Genomic DNA, 20,810 nt, shown 5'->3' on the forward strand with positions numbered 1-20,810 from the left:
CAGCTTTGGGGTGCCCCCTTGAGCCCCGGGGCCTTTCGTCTTCTTCAGCAATAATGAGAGCCGTTTCCGCTCCCGGGCTGGCGGGACAGCGCCCGCCCGAGGCCTGGGCGCCTCTGCCCACCGCGGGGCGGCGGGAAACCCCACACCATAGAGATGGGAAACCTCCGGGCTCCTAGAGAGGAACGCCAGGCTCCAGGACCGGACTTCCGGTCTCTTCACACTTCCGCTTCCGTCCCGCCGCGGTGGCGTGTTAGGTTGGGCGGCAGCGGGGCTCTGGGTTCTCCCTCACCTCTGGGGGTTCGGGTCTGGGGGCGTCAGAGGAGGCCGAGGGCCGTCCCCCGCCGCCGCTTTGGAGCCCATGGCGCCGGACCCCCCTCCCGCGTCCCTTGGGTCGGCCCTTGCCCCTCCCTGTGGGAGATACTGGTGATGCCCCAGCCCAAGGGCTCAAGGCCCCGTTGCTTTTCGTGAAGCGGAGACCGAGTGGCCCATCTCAAAGGTAACCGAGCCAGGCGCCCGTGGCTCACGCCTGTAATCCTCACTGCTCGGAAGGCTGAGATCTGAGGATGGGTGTTCGAAGCCAGCCCAGACAGGACAGTCGGTGAGACTCTTATCTGCAGTAACTACCGAAAGGCAGGAGGTAGAACTGTGGCTCAAGTGGTAGAGCACTAACCTTGCGCAGAAAAGCTCAGAGACAGCGCTCAGGCCCCGAGTTCAAGCTTCTGTAACAGCACCAGAAAGAAAGTAACAGACATATGATGCACTTTATTATTTGTGAACCGGACAGGCGGTGACTTGGGTCAGACGAGGAGGGATTGCAAAGGAATGTGTAGAAAAGGGACTTGGAAGAAGGATGCCAGTTGGCACTGTGTGGAAGTGGGTCGTGATCCCCTCCTGTGGGAGAGAAGGGTGAAGAAGGTTAATCAAGATCTCTCACAAAAGGAGAAAAAAAAAAGTCATGACTGTGTGTCAAGTGGCCAGAATACTTACCTGGGTTTCTACCCATTCAAGAAACCCACTTAGCACCAGTGCTAACTTCCTACCTCTTTCGAACTTGTGTGTGTTCAGTTTTATTTTTCTTTTTCAGTAGTTATGCAAGGAGTTTCCATTTCGCAAAACGGTTTATGAATACAGTGTGTCTTCGTTAGTGTCACCCCTTTCAACATTATCAGTCAACCCGCCCCTTCTTAATTTTGTGGTGTGTACATTGGATTCGTGACTGTATTTATCCCCCCCTTCTCTTCACCCATCTACCCTTCTCTTGGCCCCCACTCCACTTCTTGCAAGTATCTGTTTCTTGATGCTTATTTTAAGATGCCTGCCATACTACCCACCTCCCACCTTCCATGGGATTGTGCAGTTGTGTTCCTGAGGGGAAAATGAGAGATGGTCAAATACATTTTGGATTTGAACCGCTGCCTCTTAACAAAGTTAATAACAGAAAATTCAGCTGTTCTGAAGAGACTTGGGATAATAGAACTCACAAGTTTTAAGTCTGATGTTTCTCAAGCATATGACTACAAATGTCTGACAAACACTCAACAGTAGCCATTTTGGTAAGTGCTCCTGTAAAGAAATCAATCACTTGGGCATAGGCCTGCACAAAAGGCATTCTCACTTCTCAAAAGGCATTCCAGATCTTTCTTGGAAATGATCTGACTGAATTTCAGTAAGGATGGTTCCAATTTTCTGAGCAAGAAAAATCTATATATGCAGGCCTGTGGCAGGGTGCATTAGGGGTCCCCCAAGACACACTAGACTCCATAATTTGCTTGGAGAACTCTAGCACTCAGCACAAAGTTATCCTCTTGGCTGTGATTTATCACAGTGAAAAGATACAAAGCAAAACTAGCAAGGGAAAAAGCACAAGGGGCAGTCTGGAAACTACCAGGTGGAATCTTCCAAGAGTTCTCTCAATAGAACTACAAAGGACACATTCCATTCCTCCAGCAAGGAGTTGTGACAAGTGTGAAACATTGTGTATCTGAAGAGCTTGTTAGAAACTCAGTACCCAGAGTTTCCATTGGGGCTGACTAATAATATAGGTACTCTACATAATATATATCATGACTCCAGACTACCAGAAGGAAAGCAAGTATTCAACATGTATTGCATGGCTTGTACTACATGGCCTAGACACAGAAAGCAACTTTTCACAGCAACCCCAAGGAGCCATCCCAAAAGCCAAGCTCCTAACTAGCAGCCAAACTCATAACTCAAGACTGCTGTGACAACTCTCTGTTCACAGTAGAAATGGTGGGTCACAGCAGCATAAGTTCAGGAAATGCTTTAAAGCAGAATGATGTTTGGGATGAATGTTGAAAACAGAAGAGATGATAATCAACTTGGAAATGTAAGATGGGGCCTCTAGCCCAGGGAGCCTTAACAGCAAAGATGAAGAGGAAGGGACACTACCTTATCTTTACAAACACATGGGTTGTTTGGAGTGGTTGCAATGTGGGTATGAATGAAACACGGTAAGCAAGGGTTGGTGAGATCACTCGTGATCAGTGCCTACAGTCTCAGGTGTGTGCTGAGTTAGGGATTCCCTGAATGTTAGTAGGTGGAGAGGGTTCCAAACAGAGTGAACGGTACATGCAGACTAAAGGTACTATATTCATTAGCAGAGACTGCTGTAACAAAATGAGAGGCTGGGTACCTTAAATATTGGAAACTTTCTCACATTGTTAGAAGTTCAAGATGAAGGTGTCAACAGTTTGGTTTCTTTCGAGGACTGTCTCCTTGGCACAAGCAGGCAACCTTCTTACTGTCTTCTCACATGATCTCCTCTTGGTCTGTGTACCTGTGGGGTCTTAGCTCTTCTTCCTATAAGGACACCAGTCATATTGGACTAGGATCCACACTGTCTTGTTTTAACTTGATTGCGTTTTTGAAAGGCCCAGTTTCCATGTTCACTCACATTTTAATCAGCTGGGAGTTGGGATTTCCATCTATGAATAGGACATGATTCAGCCCACAGCAGACATGTAAATACTTGGTGTAACTTAAGTAGAGTTCTTGTGGAAAGTGCTAGAGACCATTCCAGATTGCTTTCTTTGTCTTTTCCACTAAAAAGACAAAAAAAAAGAGAGACAAATATGTTACATTGAGATCCTGTTCTGAAAAAAATAAAAGCAAAAAGAAAAAGGTATGGTTGAAGTGGGTGCTGAAGCTCACTTAGTGGGTAGGGACAAGTACTTTTCTAATGGAATGAAATAAATTAAGGCACAGGTAACCAAGTGAATTCCAGTATCATTTCCTAAGACTTCATACCACTTCTGTGTGTCTTTGTGTAGGCATGCTAGTTCATGATGCAAAGTTTGAAAAATTTGCAAACTGAGGTGTTCAAAATAGGATAGAGACTGAGCACTTCCCCCACTGGTGCAAAGTGGGAGGATCTGTAAATCAGTATCCTCCAGAGAAATAAAACTATCAGGGTAGAGAGCTATATCGAAGGGATTTATTGTCAGAACTGGTTCACACAATTGGGGAGGCTGTGAAGTTCCACAATATGCCATCTGCAAGCTAGAGAACCAGGAAAGATGTGTTGTACTTAGTCCATGTGGGACCAGAGAAAGGGGTTACAAGTCCAGGAGTCCAATGACCAGGAACTCTGAACTCCAAGGCTTATGGAGCTGGTGCCCCATCTCAGAAAGAATTCAGGAGCTAAAGGTGTGGCTCAGTGGTAGACTGCTTGCCTATTGAGTGTGAAGCCCCAAGTTCAAACCTCTGTACCAGAGAGAGAGAGAGAGAGAGAATTCACCTCCATCTTCTGTTCTGACTGCTCTCAACTGATTGGACGGTGACCACCCAGATCTTTATGCTCAGTCTACTGATCCCCAAACATCTTCCAAAAATACTCTCACAGATACACTCAGGAATAAAATACTGCCTGCTTTCTGGATATCTCTTTTTCCAGTCAAGCTGACACATCACATTAACCATCACAGAACTGTTTTCATACGCTTACGGCATAATAACTATTTGTAAGCAGTGGCCTAGCAATTCTGGCTCGGTGGGGCCTGCATGGCAGGCCTCAGGTCACAGACTGAGAGACAGCAGAGTATGAAAGACATCTCTCCCTAAGGAAGGAGAGGACTGGTGCCATCCCAGGAGCCAGCTGCTGTCCCTCACGTCCTCTCCTAGGCTAGAATGACCTAGAGTCCAAAGCTGCTGGCTAGACTTGGAAATTGAGTGTCAGAGTCAAACTGTGAGCCAAACTTCCACCTTCATCCCTGCCGCTCACCAGGAGGGAATGTGTGAAAATAAAACACAGAGCTGGTACACAGAAGGTCACAGATAGGGTAGCATCCATCCCACTGGTGAAACATGATTAACATCTTTCTAGGTAAGAAAATGGTAGAGAGATTGCCAGGTGCTGGTGGCTGACACCTATAATCCTAGCTACTCAGGAGGCTGAGATCTGAAGATCACAGTTCAAAGCTAGCCCAAGTAGGAAAGTCTGTGAGACTCTTTATTGCCAATTACTCACAGAAAAAGCCAGAAGTGGCACTGTGGCTCAAGTGGCAGAGTGCTAGCCTTGAGCAAAAGGAGCTCAGAGACAGTGTCCAAGCCCAGAGTTCAAGCCCCAGGATGGGGGGTGGGGAGGAAGAGACAAACAGTGACATATTGGTTAGGCCTCATGAAGGCAAAGCCCCCACTAGGGACACAGTCCTCCAACAGCAGGCATCAGGAAGAGCACAACAATAAGAGCCAACAAGACAATAACAGTCATGATGTCCAGCCTGGGCTGCATTTCCAGGGAAAAGTAGGACAGCCGAGTCACAGGGCACCAGCAGCAGAGGTGTGGTCTGAAGTCACAGCTCGCTCTAGAGCAAAGAGCATGACTTAGACCCAGCCCTCAGTACTTCCTAGCCGAATGACCACACATGTGCATGGCTTCTCTGGGCCTTGTGTTGTCTTCCCAGAATTGTGATGATGAATGAGACACTATGGGTCATGCCCGGTAAACAGCAACTGCACAGTTTTTAAGGTTTAGTCTTTCTTCCCAAACTGTTCAAGATGTAGCTTGGCAGCTAGATCAGTCATCACTGCCAGGAGCCTTCCAGTATCTGATCTCCTCAGGGAGCTGAAGCATGGCTGGATGGCCAATGATACAGTCAGAAGGATGTCCTGCTGCATGCCCAGGGCAGCTGTGACTGCCCTGCTCAGGAACAACATGCAGAAAGAGATGCTAACGTGAGTCATGGAGAAAGGCTTCCCCCTCCTCTCTCCCCCTCCCTGTCAAAGGCAGCCAGAAGCTGACTGGGAGCCCCTGGCTCCATGTGCCTGAACAAAGATGAGTTGGATTAAAGTGGGCACCTTGGCAAGAAGAAAGAAACCAGAGCCCAGATGGGATGACCAGGAGGTCGGAGAAGAAGGCCATGTAACGTGCATGCACAGGTTCCAGAGCCATCTGCTGGAAGAAGGCCATGTAACATGCATGCACAGGCTCCAGAGCCATCTGCTGGAAGAAGGCCATGTAACATGCATGCACAGGCTCCAGAGCCATCTGCTGGATGAAGGCCTGGATGAAGGCGATGTAATGTGCATGCACAGGCTCCAGAGCCATCTGCTGGAAGAAGGCCATGTAACGTGCATGCACAGGTTCCAGAGCCATCTGTGTTCATGGTATACAAAACCCTGGCATCCTAGCTGTAATCCACGCCTGTCATCCTAGCTACCCAGGAGGCTGAGACCTGAGGATCGTTCAAAGTCAGCCCAGGCAGGAAAGTCCATGAGACTTATCTCCAATAAACCACCAGAAAACCGGAAGTGGCACTGTTGCTCAAGAGGTAGAGTGTTCACCTTGAGCTGAAGAGCTGAGGGAATAAATATACAAACAAGTCTATGAAAAGATAAATCCACAAACATAGTGAAAGCTTATAGTATATCTTTCTTAATTTATGGAACAAGAAACTTAAAAGACCAGGATGGATATAGAAATATAAATGGCACAATACAAATCTGACCTGGTTATTATATATCAAAATCTGTACCCACAAGAGCACAATTTACTTTTTTTTTTTTATTGGCCAGTCTTGGGGCTTGAACTCAGGGCCTGGACACTGTCCCTGAGCTTCTTTTGCTCACGGCAAGTACTCTACCACTTGAGCCACAGTCCCTTTTCTGGCATTTTCTGTTTATGTGATACTGAGGAATCGAACCCAGAGCTTCATGCATGGTAGGCACTCTACCACTAAGCCGCATTCCCCGCCTACAATTTACTTTTGAGTGTCTATAAAGTGATAATTTTATTCATATAGTGGGTAACAAGACTGCAAATTTCAAGACACTGAATTAAGAAAAAGTTATTTGACCAAAACAGAATTAGCCCAGAAATAACAAAAAGACAATTTCATCATGATGAAACTTTCATCATACTGTTCATATATGCTAACTAAACAATAAAATAAAAATAAGAAACATAATTTCCAATACTTGGAAATTTAAAAACATTTCTAAGTAATCCATATAAATATTATAAAATAATTTTAATTGAATGTGATTGTTAAAAGATATAGAATAAAAACTCCATGTATGAAGCTAATGTAGAACACAGAGGGAAATTTAGAATCTTAAAATGTATGTGGTACAAAAATGGAAAGTCTGAAAAATCAGTGATTTATTCTTCTACATTAAGAACAAAAGAACAGAAAAGTATAAGGAAAATAGGAAGTAAATAATAAATATTATAAAGCAGTAAAATAGAAATACACTGTAGAGAAAACCAACAAAGCCAAAAGTTCTTTTAAAATATTGTTTAAATTAAATGCCAAATACTGGTGGCTCACACCTAGCTACTCAGTAGGTTGGGATCTGAAGATCAGGATTTGAAGCCAGCCTGGTAAGACAAATAAAGAAATTCTTATCTCCAGTTAATCAGCAAAATGCCATAGGTAGCACTGTGGCTCAAGTAGTAGAATTCCAGCTTTGACTGGAAAAAGCTAAGCCCAAGAGTGAGTTGAAGACCCAATACCAACATGAACATACACACACACACACACACACACACACACACACACACACACACACACACACACACACACACACACACACACACACACACACACACACACCATACACAGAGTTTAACTAGATTTAAATAGATAGCTTCCTACCAGCCAACAAAAAACTACTGTCAATATTAGAAAGGGATATTACTAAAGATCCTACAGACATGGAAAAGATCAAATTATTGCTCTTACACCAAAGAATTGACACAGACAGCTCAGATGACACAGACAAACTCTTTGAGAAATGCAACTTTCCAACATCCACTGAGAGAAAAAACCCAAAAAATCTTACTTATCCAATAAACAAGTTGAATTTATTACATAAGAACCTCTCAGAAAGAAAACACAAAGCCAAATACTCTCATCAATCCCCCACATATTTAAAAAATAACACCAATCTTCCACAAACTCTCACAGAGAAGGAAAAACAAGACTGCTTCCTGACTCCTTTCATGTGACTAATATGATCTTGATAGAAAAATAGGATAATACAAGATGGAAAAATTACAGACCAGTCTCAGGCATTGTTATATAACAAAAAGTAAACATTTGGTCTTTGTCCCTGATTCCTGATGCACAGCTCCTAAACCCCTTAGCCTCTCAATAACTCTAAGAGCGTCTTTTGTATGTCACTGAGATGCCTCTAGGATGAGCCCCCTCCTCCCTTCAGGCTGAGGGCTCACCAGAAAGATCTAGGCATGGTTACAGAGTTGAGAGTTCCAATTGTGATCCCTCAGCTTCAGGGAGAGGGGAGTAAAGTGCTAGAGATTGACTTGATAACCAGCAACCTAATTAGTCATTCCAGTGTAATGATTCCTCCATAAAAACCCTAACTGATGGAAATCAACGTCCTGGGATACTGATGAAGTCAAAGAGGGTGTACTCAAAAGAATGTGTGTGTGTGTAAGTGTGTGTGTGTGTAAGTGTGTAACAGAGAGAGTGTGTGTGTGTGTTTGTGTGTGTGTGTGTGTGTGTGTGTATGTCCCCTCCCCTTGCTTTCTTCATCTCTTCCATTTGGCTATGCCTAAATTGTTCCCATTATGGTCAATCAATAATATTCAGTAAAGTACTTTGTGACTCTCATCTCTGGTTTTGCTCCAATCCATCTAACAAAACAAGAGGGTGACGCTTTTCAGAGTACTGTTTAACAACTAACTGCTCTGTCACCTGCCCTGGCAGCTACTGGTAGGACAAATACAAACAAGGTCCTGGGAGATTCAGTAACTCACGGAAGGTCCTGGTGCTGATAAATGTCAGAGCTGAGATGTGAACACAGTTGCTTGGCTCTGAAATTTATACTTGTTTAGTTTTGTGGGGTTTTGGGAGGAGAGGGGAGATAGGATCTCAATATGTATCTCAGACTTGTCTAGATCTTGAGATCCTCCTACTTCAGCCTTCGGAGTACTGGAAATACAGGCATGCACCACCATGCCCAGCTGTGGAATTTGTACTCTCAATCGTTCTATGTCACTAACCCTGCATGTACGTAACTGATCATATTACTAACCATACATGTGTCTCATGCCATGAAAATGTAAAGGGAAGGTATTACTTCGAAAAATGAGACTGTAGAGTCAGGCTGGGTCAGTCAGGTCATACTCTGGGAACAATGGTTAACATCATCAAGATTTAGTCCTCTTATGCTAATTCAAGTTCAGTAATAGCCAGGTCCCTCCCTGAATGTCCTGACTGAGGAAAGCCAGAGTGTTACCAGCCGTGGTTCCTCATTCCATCCCTGGTGTTCATTACCACAGGTACAGGGGAAAGGGGAAACTGTGGAGAACTTACACCAGTCCTCCAGAATTTCATCCTGGAAGGTCAACACCCACCTCCTGCACATGTGCAGGAATGCACGTCATTTCTACTCCTGGCCCTGTGGTTCTAAGAAAGTACGTGGAGTATTTGGTTAGAATGTAAGCCTCGGCCACAGAGGGTGCTCCAGAGGGAGGAAAGTATATGCCAAGGCCTGAAGGGTTCAGAATGTACACTGCACAAGAGAAGAGCTGGAATATCTAGGGCATAGCAGGATGTCAGTGCCATTCCACCAGAAGTCTACAGGGGAGAAAAGAGTCACCTAGCTGACCTTGGTTTATATGACTTTTAGATTATAGATGTATGTGAAGGGCTGTGTACAGGAGATTATGGACCAAAGATCTGGGTATAAAAACATCCAGGTGACTCACTGAGACAGGTGAGCAAGGATATCTCTAGAAGCTGCAGGGAGGTGGACTCCCTTGTACTTGGATACTGGACATGCTCTGGGGAGAGCAAGAGAATATGATTGCAAGGCTGTGTGTCTCCCTGCTACACAGAGAGTAGTGTTGGTAGGCAAAACAGCAAATGCAAAAGAAAAAATATTTTATTTTATTTATTTTTTGTTGTTGTTGGTCGTGGGGCTTGAACTCTGGGCCTGGGTGCTGTGCCTAAGCTTTTGTGCTCAAGGCTAATGCTCTAACACTTGAGCCATGGCTCCACTTCCATCTTTTTGCTGGTTAACTGGATATAAGTCTGATAGACTTTTCTGCCCAGGTTGGCTTTGAACAGTGACCCTCAGATCTCAACCTCCTGAGTAGCTAGGATTACAGGCATGAATCACTGGCACCCAGCCACAAACAGCCTATTTGAAAGCAAAAAAATTCCATTTGTGCCCTGATGTTGGAACACACACAGAAATGTCTAGAAAATTCTACTAGCAACACAGCCTGAAGTTCTGGAGACTGAGGAAGAAATTCTCAGGTTGAGGACAGAGCCTAAGTCAAGGAACAGAGTCCCCCAAATAGACTGCTTCCTCTCATTTTACTGCAGCTATTTCTTGGCAATTCATCATAACTCTGTGCAACACTGAATCAGCTCTCCATTCACCATGTCCTTTTAGGATGTAGGTGAATAACTCCTCTAAAGAAGAATACTGGATTTCCTACCCTCCATGAAGCTGAGAAATAAAACAAGTCAACCGTGCAACCCTTGGCCAGTGATTTGACCTTTCTGAGCCTCAGTACATTCATACATGGAGAAAGCATTATAGCACTTGTCCATCTATTTTTTTCAGGGCGGTTGTGAAGAGCAACTGAACATAATGAATGTGGCCAGATATGATGATCCATGCCATTAATCCCAGTAACACTGTGAGTTCTAGGCCAGCCTGAACTGCATATAGAGACCCTATCTCAAAAAAAGAAAAAAGGGGGGGAAGGGGGAGCAAGAAGGAGTGGGGGGAGAGAGAGGTGAAACAGTTCCATAACCTCTAAGACAGAATGGAGGGGTGATGGTTGGAATGATAGTGCTCTTGACAGAGGTTACTGATAGCCCAAGACCTCCTTCAGGGACCAGCCTTAAGGGAGAACAACATTATCCAAAAGATTTAACCAAATGCTTCTTATAGAGTCACTGCCATGATTGCCACAAATAAACAGCATAATCTCTGTCTCCTGGGAGCCAAGATGACAAAGAATATAGACAGAAGTAACACAGCCCAGGCTCAAGTGTGACCTGTGGGAGATCGCCAGTTCCAAGCTGCTCAGAGGCTCAAAAGGGAGGCGATCATAAGACAGTCAAGGAATGCTTCCTGGAGGATGTGAATGTAGAAGGCCAGATTTTTAAAAAGGGGGTACAACCAGATGCCATTTGCTCACGCCTGTTATCCTAACTACTCAGAGGGCTGAGATCCAAGGATCTTGGTTTAAAGCCAGCTTGGGTAGACAGATCTGCAAAACTCTTATCTCCAATTAGCCAGCAAAAAATATCTAGAAGTAGAGAAGTGGTTCAAGTGTTAGAGCACCCACCATGAATGAAAAAAGCTAATCAAGAGCACAAGGCTGTGGGCTGGGATGTAGCTCAGTGGCAAAACGCTTGCCTAGCAAGTGCAACGTCCTGGGTTCGATCCCCAGTAACAAAAAAGAAAAGACAAAAAAAAATACAGTTTAAGAGCACAAGGCCCTGAGTTCAGGCCCCAGTATTGGCACGCATATTAAAAAAAAAAAAAAAAGCCAGGACTGGTGGCTCACATCTATAATCCTAACTACTCAGGAGGCTGAGATCTGAGGATTATGGTTCAAAGCCAGCCTGGGCAGGAAAGTTCATGAGACTCTTATCTCCAATAAACCATCAGAAAACTGAAGTAGCACTGTGGCTCAAGTGGTAGGATGCTAGCCTTGATCTGAAAAGCTGAAGGACAGCGCCCAGGCCTAGAATTCAAGCCTTATGACTGACCAAAAAAGAAAAAAAACACAGAGGAAAAGAGTCTGACTGAGCTGGCTGTGGCAGAGGAAAAGAACCAGGCAGGAGAGAGCTGATGGGAAAAGTTCTACTTGCTATTTCTCACTCAGCCAGGCTGCTCCCGAGTCAGGGAGGAGGGAAGAAGCAGGGGCGATGCCTGAAGTCAGCACTTCACGATGGATGTTACCATTTCAATCATGGTTGCAAAGCCTGCGTTTGCGGCTGACTATGATCTTGAGAAACAGGTCAAGATCAAGTACACGGTGAAGGCTGTGAGGACAGCCACACCGTTCAGTGCTCTGGACACAGTGCCAGCCTCTCAGATGGCACACAAGACCCAGCTGGGAGCCCCGTGCAAGCCTGACTGCGTGCTTTATCTGCGCAGACACTTTCTTGGCTCACAGAATTGTTTTGGAACAGAAACTATTCATGTGGCTCCCCACAGAGCTGCAGTGGCCTGGCAGCATCTCAGGCCACTGGGGCAGCCACAAGCCCAGCAGCAAAGAAGGAAGCCAAGAGATGACCCAAAAGGGTACTGGAGAGAGGGCTACAGGAAACTGCTGGCTGTAGGGGACAAGAAGCCAGTTGTGGGATTAATCCAGGGGTAGCCATTTGTCCCCTCCCCAACACACACACACACACACACACACACAGGGTAGCCATTTGTCCCCTCCCCAACACACACACACACACACACACACCTTTCTTCTTTCTGATGATCAGGCTTACAGCTTCTTTGTCTTTTCTCTCCTAACTGTTCAGGCAGATATAAAGAACTCACTCAGAATCCTGTATTTTACTGGAAAAATCCACTGTCTTCTTACAGAAAGGCAGAGGGCGCTCAAAGGCCAGATGGAAAAGGTGGAAGTCATCTTTGCTTTGGCAGCTGAAAACTTAAACTTCTCTGATAAAAATGTCAGCAGCTCATTTCTGGCCTTTTTGTATTAAAAAAAAAAAGAATCAAGAGAATAAATATAGTCGAAGCATTTCATATGGATGATAACAGAATAATAAAACCTGTTGAAATTGTCTGAAGTGGAAAAGGCCAGTGGCTCATGCCTCTAATCCTAGCTACGCAGGCAGCTAAAATGGAGGGTTTTGGTTCAAAGCCAGCCTGGGAATCAAAGTCCATAAGATATCATCTCCAAAATAACCAGCAAAAAGTAGGGCTGGAGGTGTGGCTCAAGTAGGAGAGCACTAGATCTGAGCAACAAGCCAAGTGAAAGTATAACCTTACCTTTCAGCCTAGCATCTCCCCACCCAGATTCAGCTGTAGCTGTTGCATGGAGCCCAGACAGTCGCCCACACCTCTGCCTCATACCCAAGGTTTCTTTTAGTCAGCAGCTATCACACTCCAAAAATCACCAGGACTGGAATTTTCCTGTGAACCAGACACAACTCCCTGGGGGGTAATCAGAATCATCCCCAGGGCTGTGGAAAAAGTGATCCAAACCCACAGCACACTCTTTACTAGTAAGCTTCTAACATCCCAACTTCAGAACTGCATCCACGGTCCAAGTGCCCAAGCCTGAGAGAGGATTTGACTGGATGCTCCTAAGGATGCACCCAGGCCTCAGGCCTGTGTCAGTGCATCAAGGCTGGGCACAGTTACTCTGCACTGGGATGGGTTACTGACCCTTAGCCCCAAGGAAGGGGGAAAGGATTATGCTTGTGTCTTTGCTACCTACAATGAGCTCAGAACTCACAAGTCTCTCAGTACATACTGCTTGAGAGAAAATAGTGTAAAATGAGGTTGGCAGAAAGTCTAACATTTAGACTCAAACCAGTCAAAGCACCCAAGCAATTGTGGGGGGGAAGGGGGGCCACAGCCCTCTGAGCTGGGTGTATGTCAGGATCCATCTATGTGCATAAGATGTGTTTACTTTCAAATATCATACTTCAAGCTGGGCGCCCGTGGCTTATGTCTGTAATTCTGGCTGCTCAGGAAGCTGAGACTGAGGATTGATGTTTGAAACCAGCCTGGGCTTTGAAAAGCCTATGAGACTTGCATCTCCGATGAACCGATGAAAAGCTGGAAGAGGAGGTGTGGCTGGAGTGGTGCAAGCCCTGAGAAAAAAAAGCCTCAGAGCCGGGGCACTGGTGGCTCACGCCTATAATCCTAGCTACTCAGTAGGCTGAGATCTGAGAATCTCGGTTCAAAGCCAGCCCGGGCAGGAAAGTTGTGAGATTCTTATCTCCAATAAACCACCAGAAAACCGGAAGTGGCGCTGTGGCTCAAGTGGTAGAGCGCTCGCCTTGAGCTGAAGAGCTGAGGGACAGCGCCCAGGCCCAGAGTTCAAGCCCCACAACCGACAAAAAAAAGAAAAGAAAAGAAAAGAAAAAGCCTCAGTACCAGCACTAAATGAATAGATAAAACCATACTTCAGATCAGAAATGTCAACCTATAGGAGCTGTGGAAACAGCACATGGGGAATGCGGTCCTTGTGCCCCGTGCGTGGTGGTGGCTCCGTGTCCCCTTCGCCCTCACATTCTGCCCCAAGGGTGAGCAGATTCTAGATTCTTCGGGACCCAGAGGCAGCTTGAAAACTTAAACATGGTTTATATCACGACACGTATTAATTAGTCAAGACGACCAATCATCTCGAACCGACAACAGGGACGCCCGCCCCCCCGCCCCCCCCACTCTCCCCAGGGACGCCCCTCCCCGCCCCCCCCACTCTCCCCAGGGACGCCCGCCCCGCTGCCCCCCCACTCTCCCCAGGGACGCACGCCCCCCCGCCCCCCCACTCTCCCCAGGGACACCCCCCGCCCCCCCCACTCTCCCCAGGGACGCCCGCCCCCCCACTCTCCCCAGGGACGGCCCCCGCCCCCCCACTCTCCCCAGGGACACCCCCCGCCCCCCCCACTCTCCCCAGGGACGCCCCCCGCCCCGCTGCCCCCCCACTCTCCCCAGGGACGCCCCCCGCCCCCCTGCCAGACCCACAGGTGGGGACACCCCTGGTACCTTTGGGAGAAATGCCATCCTCGGCCTGTACTGCTGGCCTTGGTGTCGGATCGTCATGCTGGACCCGGGATGAGTTCACCAGCACAACACGAATTTGAGAGAAAGGGAAAGCACCCCTTTCCACCCCGCCTCCCTAAGTTGGGAAGCCGGCCTGGCCCGCCCCAGCCCCGCATCGTCCCGGAGGCGCCGGGCGGGGAGCGCTCGGGGCCGGGCAGCAGCTCCCAGCTCCTCCGCTCTAACTCCCAAAACAGCTGGAGTCCGCGTCAGCCAATCAGCGGGCGGCGGCGCGGCCTCATTAGCATGCGCGGCGCGGGCGCCCGCCTGCCACCAGGGGGCGGTGTGCGGCTCCACCTGGATTCGGTGGAGCCTCAGGTGACCCCCAAGGGTCAGGGATGAGCAAGCAGGTGGCAGTGTCCCCAAAGAAGCCAGCTTGGGCCGCCACCGTTAAAATCTGGGATATTAAAAACGGTGTGACTAGCTTTGGCTCTCTGGCTAGTCTGACTCCTAAGTTACTGAGTGACAGCAAGTTACTCAAGCTTAAATTTTCTGTTGTTTGTTCATCTCACCCCAGAAAAGCAAGTAAGTGGGAAAGGAAAGGGCTGTAAGGGCTGAATGAATAATCGAGTTAACGAGCCAGGGTGGCCCACATCTACAATCCTAGCTACTCAGGAGGCTGAGATCTGAGAATCATGGTTTGAAGCCAGCCCCAGCAGGAAAGTTCATGGAAGTCACCTCCAATTAACCAGCAAGATAACAAAAGTGGAACTGTGTCTCAAGTAGCAAAGTACTAGAATTGAGGGGAAAAAACTAGAGGAGAATGCCCAAGCCTTGAGTTCAAGCCACAGGACTAGCACCCGACCCCCCAAAAAAATTGAGTTAAGGACTAGCAGGGTCTGAACTTGGGATTTGCTGTAAGATCTCACTGCCAAGTATGGCATGGCTCTAGGCTTCATCTCAATCTGATTGGTAAGACTCACTGCACCTTACTCCTGGAAGAGATTTTCTTTAGTTATGGCTTTGAACATTACTGAGCTAATCTAAGACCAAGCACTGAGAACTACAGCCAACATGTGTAAATATACAGCAAGCGCAGGTTTTACTTTAGTATCTTGGGACTCCTATCTACCCATGATGATGAGAGTTGAACCTGCCACCTCTTGCATACTGAGTACCCACTCACTCTACCACTCAGCTATACTCCCAATCCCTCTCGAGAATCTTTTCTTTTTTTTTAAATTACTGTGCCTAGTGACTCCATTAGTTTTATTTTTACATTCCTATGTAGTCTGATGTAAATTGGGATTACTGTGAGAACTACTGCAATAGAAATAGAAACCCAATTCTAGGATCTGGAATTACATTATTTGGGAATCAAATCTGAATCCTGCCATTAACTCTCTAAGACTTTGAGTAAGTAACCTGACCCCTCTTTAACTTAGCTCCTACAAATTGGAGATGGTAAGTCAAGCACTGGTGACTCACACCTATAAGACTAGCTACTCAGGAGGCTGAGAGTCCTGATCCAAAGCCAGCCGGGGTAGACAAATCTGAGAGACATTTATATCCAATTAACTAGCAGAAAAAGCTTTAAGCGATATGGCTTAAATGGTAAAGTGCCAGCCTTGAGCAAGAAAGACTCATGAAGATAGAAGGCCCTGAGTTCAAGACCCAACACCAGCACACACACACACACACACACACACACACACACACACACACACACACACACACACACACACACACAAATAAACAACTGGAGATGACACAATCACAGTGTCTACCTGATAGAGATGTTGAAGGAAGACAAAGGAGTAGAGTCAATGAATATCAGTTTTTACTACTATTATTAATATTTGAATAATTAAAGACTAATAAGCCCAAGCTTTAAAAGGCTAGCTAAATCTCAGACAGGATGAGATCCTCTAGGTCTAAGGCTTGGGATTGTCAAGGATACCCTATTTTTTTAGTTCCAGAGCTAGGGTGGTCTCAGGGTGGCAGAAAAAGCTGACAGCAGCAGCTGGCAGGTGGCATTTGTCCTAGGAGGTGCACCTGACAGACGCTTCTTTGGCTCATCTGGATCCCATCCCAGTGTGAGAGCCAGGTTCCTGGCTCTCTTCCGTCTGGAGTAACAGTTTTAGAAACCAGATTCTGAGGTCTGGTTGACTCATAGGGAAATGACTCGGCAGGCAGCCATGAGATCAGAGCCTCCAGCTTCACACTGCCATGCTGTCTGACAGCGGGAGAATGAGTATTTCCTCCTGGTTTTCAATAATACTTGAATTCAAGCTTTGGCCTTATAGAATGGGTTAGGCAAAGGACTAAAATCATTTCAAATGTGCATATTATCTGTGATTACATTCCCTAGTCTCTTATTTGGCTAATTCTCTCCTCCACACATATGCCATTCCCTCCCCACCTTGATTTTTGTTGTTGTTGGTGGTGGTGGTGGTGGTCATAGTGGAGCTTGAACTCTGGGTCTGGGCACTGTCCCTGAGCTCTTGAGCTTAAGGCTAGTGCTCTACCACTTTGAGCCATAGTACCACTTCTGGTTTTCTGATAGTTAATTGGAGATAAGAGACTCACAGACTTTCCTGCCAGGGCTGGCTTTGAACCATGATCCTCAGATCTCAGCCTCCTGAGTAGCTAGGATTACTGACATGAGCCACCAACCCCCAGATCCCATCTTGATTTTGTTAGTGATTTATTATATCATGAGATCCTCTGTGGAGTCTGGTTTTGTTCAGATTTTTATCTTTTGGAGAGAGGCTCTCACTCTACTGCCCAGGGTAACCTCTAAGGCATTATCCTCCTCTGCCTTAACTTCCTCAAGGCTGAGATTACAAGCACAAGCAAACATGCCCAGCTCTTGTTTTCAACTTGAGAACTAAATTATTTCAAACCTAAAATTCTAGAGTTAGCCAGCTTGGCTACAGAGTAAACCCATGCAGACAAAGAGAGATTGGGGGGAGGAGAGAAGGAAAGAAAGAAGAAGGAAAGAAGGAAGGAGGAAGGGAGGGAGGGAAAAAAAGAGGTAGGGAAGGAAGGATGGAGGGAGGAAGGAAGAGGGGAGGAAAGAAGGAAGATCAACAAATGAGAAAGGGCTCTGAAACTAGAGAAAAACAACCTTTAGATCAAAATGCGAGCAACTGTACCAGATTGCATCAGCCTGAGTGGTTCACAGCACCCTCTTGTACTCTCAGAAGTGACTGCGTCTGAATGACACATCATATGGTCACCCTTATCATCTTCATGTACTACTCTGAAGATGCAGCACAGGGTAGTAGAACATGAACGTGACCTGGATCTGTATCCCAAATTGACTACTGACTGTAAGGAGGACCCAAGCATCACTTCCGGAAATCTAGGTCATTGATCGGAGATTTCCAATGTCTCTAAAAATCTGCACGTTTCAAACTTGGATGAGTGTATTTGTCTCCTGGGGATTTGGTTGGAATTTAGACTCAGCCCAGCAGGTAAAGGATGAGGCTGGTGTCCTGCAGCTGCCCCACCACGCCCATGCTAACTTTCAGTCTGAGCATCAAGGGTCTGAAAGTCACATGCATTCAGAAGTCCACGTGTTTAACTCCTTTAGAAGGGAGTGTTTGCTGCAGGACTCCAGAGCCTCTAACATACTTTCCAGAGGTGAACTGAGCAACTCGGGAAAGGTTTTCAGGAAGTGAAAGGTCTTTTATACAGGGGCGACAAAGGCAAGAGGGTGGCAAGTTTTCCCAGGCTTGAGTTCACATAGTCCCCTCCCAGGTGAAAGTCTTCTGTGGCTTCCCACACCTAAATCCCATTGCAAAGAAACCCACTACTCCTTCTATACCCTATTTTACCCCTTGGCTTGTGTTTTGGACCATGTGAGTTGACCCATACACTGGCAGTCCACTTGTGTGGCCAGATATCAAAGGAGGAACTGAGCCCACCTATCATCACTCTTTGCTTTCTAGAAGAAAGCAAATATGAAAAGCTCCTAGGTTGGAATCAGACCTGAGAGGAAAGCTGTATGAGAGCTCAAGTTATGAGAGAGACAAGCTGTACGTGCAAGAGGTTGAGAGCTGAGGGTCACAGTTCAAAGCCAGCCCAAGCAGACAGATCCATGAGACTGTCCGATTAATTGTCAAAATGCTAAAACTAGGGGCATGGGTCAAGTGGTAAAACAACAGACGAGTGAAAAAGCTAAGTGACAGTGCCCAGGCCCTGAGTTCAAGCTCTAGTACTCCCCCCCCCCACTGTGCCCCCAAAAAGAAAGAATCAAAATAAATGAAAATGGAATCAAGGCATTGGGGCAAAACAAAAACACCTGGGGGCTGGGAATGTGGCTCAGTGGTAGAGTGCTTGCCTAGGACACATGAAGCCCTGGGTTCAGTTCCTCAGTACCACATATACAGAAAAAGCCAGAAGTGGCACTGTGGCTCAAGTGGTAGAGTGCTAGCCTTGAGCAACAGAAGCTCAGGGACAGTGCCCGGGTCCTGAGTTCAAGCCCCAGGACTGGAAAGAAAAAGGAGGAGGAGGAGGAGAAGGAGGAGGAGGAGGAGGAGGAGGAGGAGGAGGAGGAGGAGGAGGAGGAGGAGGAGGAAGAGGAGGAGGAGGAGGAGGAGGAGGAAGAGGAGGAGGAGGAGGAGGAGGAGGAGGGGGAGGAGGGGGAGGAGGAGGAGGAGGAGGAGGAGGAGGAAGAGGAGGAGGGGAAGGGGAAGAAGCGGAAGAAGAAGAAGGAGAAGGAGAAGGAGAAGGAGAAGAAATAATACCTGGAGAGCTCTCAGAAAGGTAAGTGACAAACATTGGGGGCTACTGTTGGGCTCCCAAAGTGCTTGGTCTGTCCTCCAGCTTTTTGCAGTGCTCATGGACAGCAGACTAGGGAAACACTGAAGGAACAGTATGGTTGTCTCTCTGCAAGCCATTTGTGGACCAAAGGGAGGTAAGAGACCTTTGCCACCTCCTCCCCAGGAAGGCCAATGAACAATCAGTAGGATTTTATTGCAATCATATACTCATTCCCTCCTGCCTCACCCTTTAGCCACCCTGCTCATGGCTCCATTCTTTATTTTCCCTCACCGTTTTATTTTATGCCTGCTTTGTAGGCCTCTGACTCCAATGTGCAAAGAGACGTGGTGTAAAGGAGCCAATGGGTCCAGGGAGGGATCCGTTAAGTGGGATGGTGACTGAGTCATCATCATTGCAGGCAGGGATGGAAGAATTCTTTAGCTGCCTCCTGGTAAAGATCCTAAATACTTAGATGACAAAGCTGATGTACAGTGTTTACACTGCCGAACACAGATGCAAAATAAAAGAATGACTAAGACGCTCGGAAATAGCATTTGTATCCAGATATTCTCACCAATTTCAGGGGAAGCCAGTAGGCTTTCGAGAAATTATCCAGTGCCCATACTGAATCAGCAATGTTGGCCTAACTCCAGTGTCAAAAAGTCATTGTAGAAGCCAGTCTTGTGGATTTCCCTGAAAATCTATTTCCATTTTGATCCCAAACTACGATCCACATACTGCCCATTCTGCTCTTCTACTATTTACCACAAAAGAAATTTCTCTAAGAGTTAGTTCCAAGGAAAGCCTAGCATTTTCTTTTAAAAACTCACACATGGGCTGGGAAGGTGGCTCAGTGGTAGAGTGCTTGCCTTGCATTCATGAGGCCCTGGGTTCAATTCCTCAGCACCACATAAGCAGAAAAAAAAACCCAAAGTGGTGCTGTGGCTCAAGTGGTAGAGCGCTTGCCTTGAGCTGAAGAGCTGAGGGACAGCGCCCAGGCCCAGAGTTCAGGCCCCATGACTGGACCCCCCCACAAAAAAAAAACCCACACATTTCCTCTTCCCTGATTAAGACAGAGGTATATCATGTTTTCTTTTCTTTTCAATATAGACCATCAAAATTCTTCAATTCTGGTATTTGGCTCCCTTGGAGAAACTGGGATTTGATTTCTAAAGGTTTGTTAAAAAAAATTTCCCCATCACTATTTTCATATTTGACTCATATATCATTCATTTTATTGCCTGGGATATAGTCAGACATGATGGCTTCAGTATGTGATCCCAGTCACTGGGGAGCAGGTGATAAGGTTATCATGGCCCAAGACAGGGAAGGGGGGGTGTAATTGAGACTCCATCCCAACCAGTGACCACACACAGTGGGTGAGTGGTTGGTGTATAACTGTCATTCCAAGCTACAGAAGAAGCACAATGGCTGGGTGTAGTGGCATATTCCTGTCATGTCAGTATTACAAGAAAGTACAGATAGGATCACAGTCCAGGCCAGCTCAAGCATAAAGCAAGATCCTATCTTGAGAATAACTAATACACAAAAGGCCTAGATCAAGTGGAGCCCTTGTCTATCAATCACAAGGCTCTGGGTTCAAAACCCAGGTACATCACCAAAAAGGAAACTACAAAACTTAGGGATATAAAAATTATATTCCATTTGAGTAATAAGTAGGAGATAGCTTGATAAATTGGACACCGGGGGGGAACGAAAGGGGAAAAAATGAGGAAATCTCAACAGTATTCAAGACAAATCACTATAATTACCTAAATGATTTTTCAAATCTACATTACCTTATTTGGTCTGTGACATCTGCTAGAAGGAAAATCTGGGGGGGGGGGGGGGAA

General features: G+C 46.5%; 1 long non-coding RNA gene across 6 annotated transcripts in view; it reads right to left on the reverse strand.

Annotated features, from left to right (window-relative positions):
* Window positions 1–419: 419 nt before the first annotated feature.
* The window catches only part of LOC138807403 (uncharacterized), a 41,019-nt gene continuing 20,628 nt past the window's right edge, over window positions 420–20,810 (reverse strand). For 3 of the 6 annotated variants that reach the window (XR_011366141.1, XR_011366139.1, XR_011366140.1), the window contains 2 exons: window positions 2,657–3,065; window positions 420–891 (listed from right to left, as the gene is read on the reverse strand). This is a non-coding gene — a long non-coding RNA (uncharacterized lncRNA). Of the gene's footprint in view, window positions 892–2,656; window positions 3,066–14,193; window positions 14,395–20,810 lie in introns of those variants that run through there. The other 3 variants (XR_011366138.1, XR_011366137.1, XR_011366136.1) reach the window with 3 other exon arrangements.

Source organism: Dipodomys merriami, unplaced genomic scaffold (genome assembly GCF_024711535.1).
Source record: "Dipodomys merriami isolate MVZ:Mamm:240054 unplaced genomic scaffold, mDipMer1.0.p SCAF_42, whole genome shotgun sequence".
Classification (NCBI taxonomy): Eukaryota; Metazoa; Chordata; class Mammalia; order Rodentia; family Heteromyidae; genus Dipodomys; species Dipodomys merriami.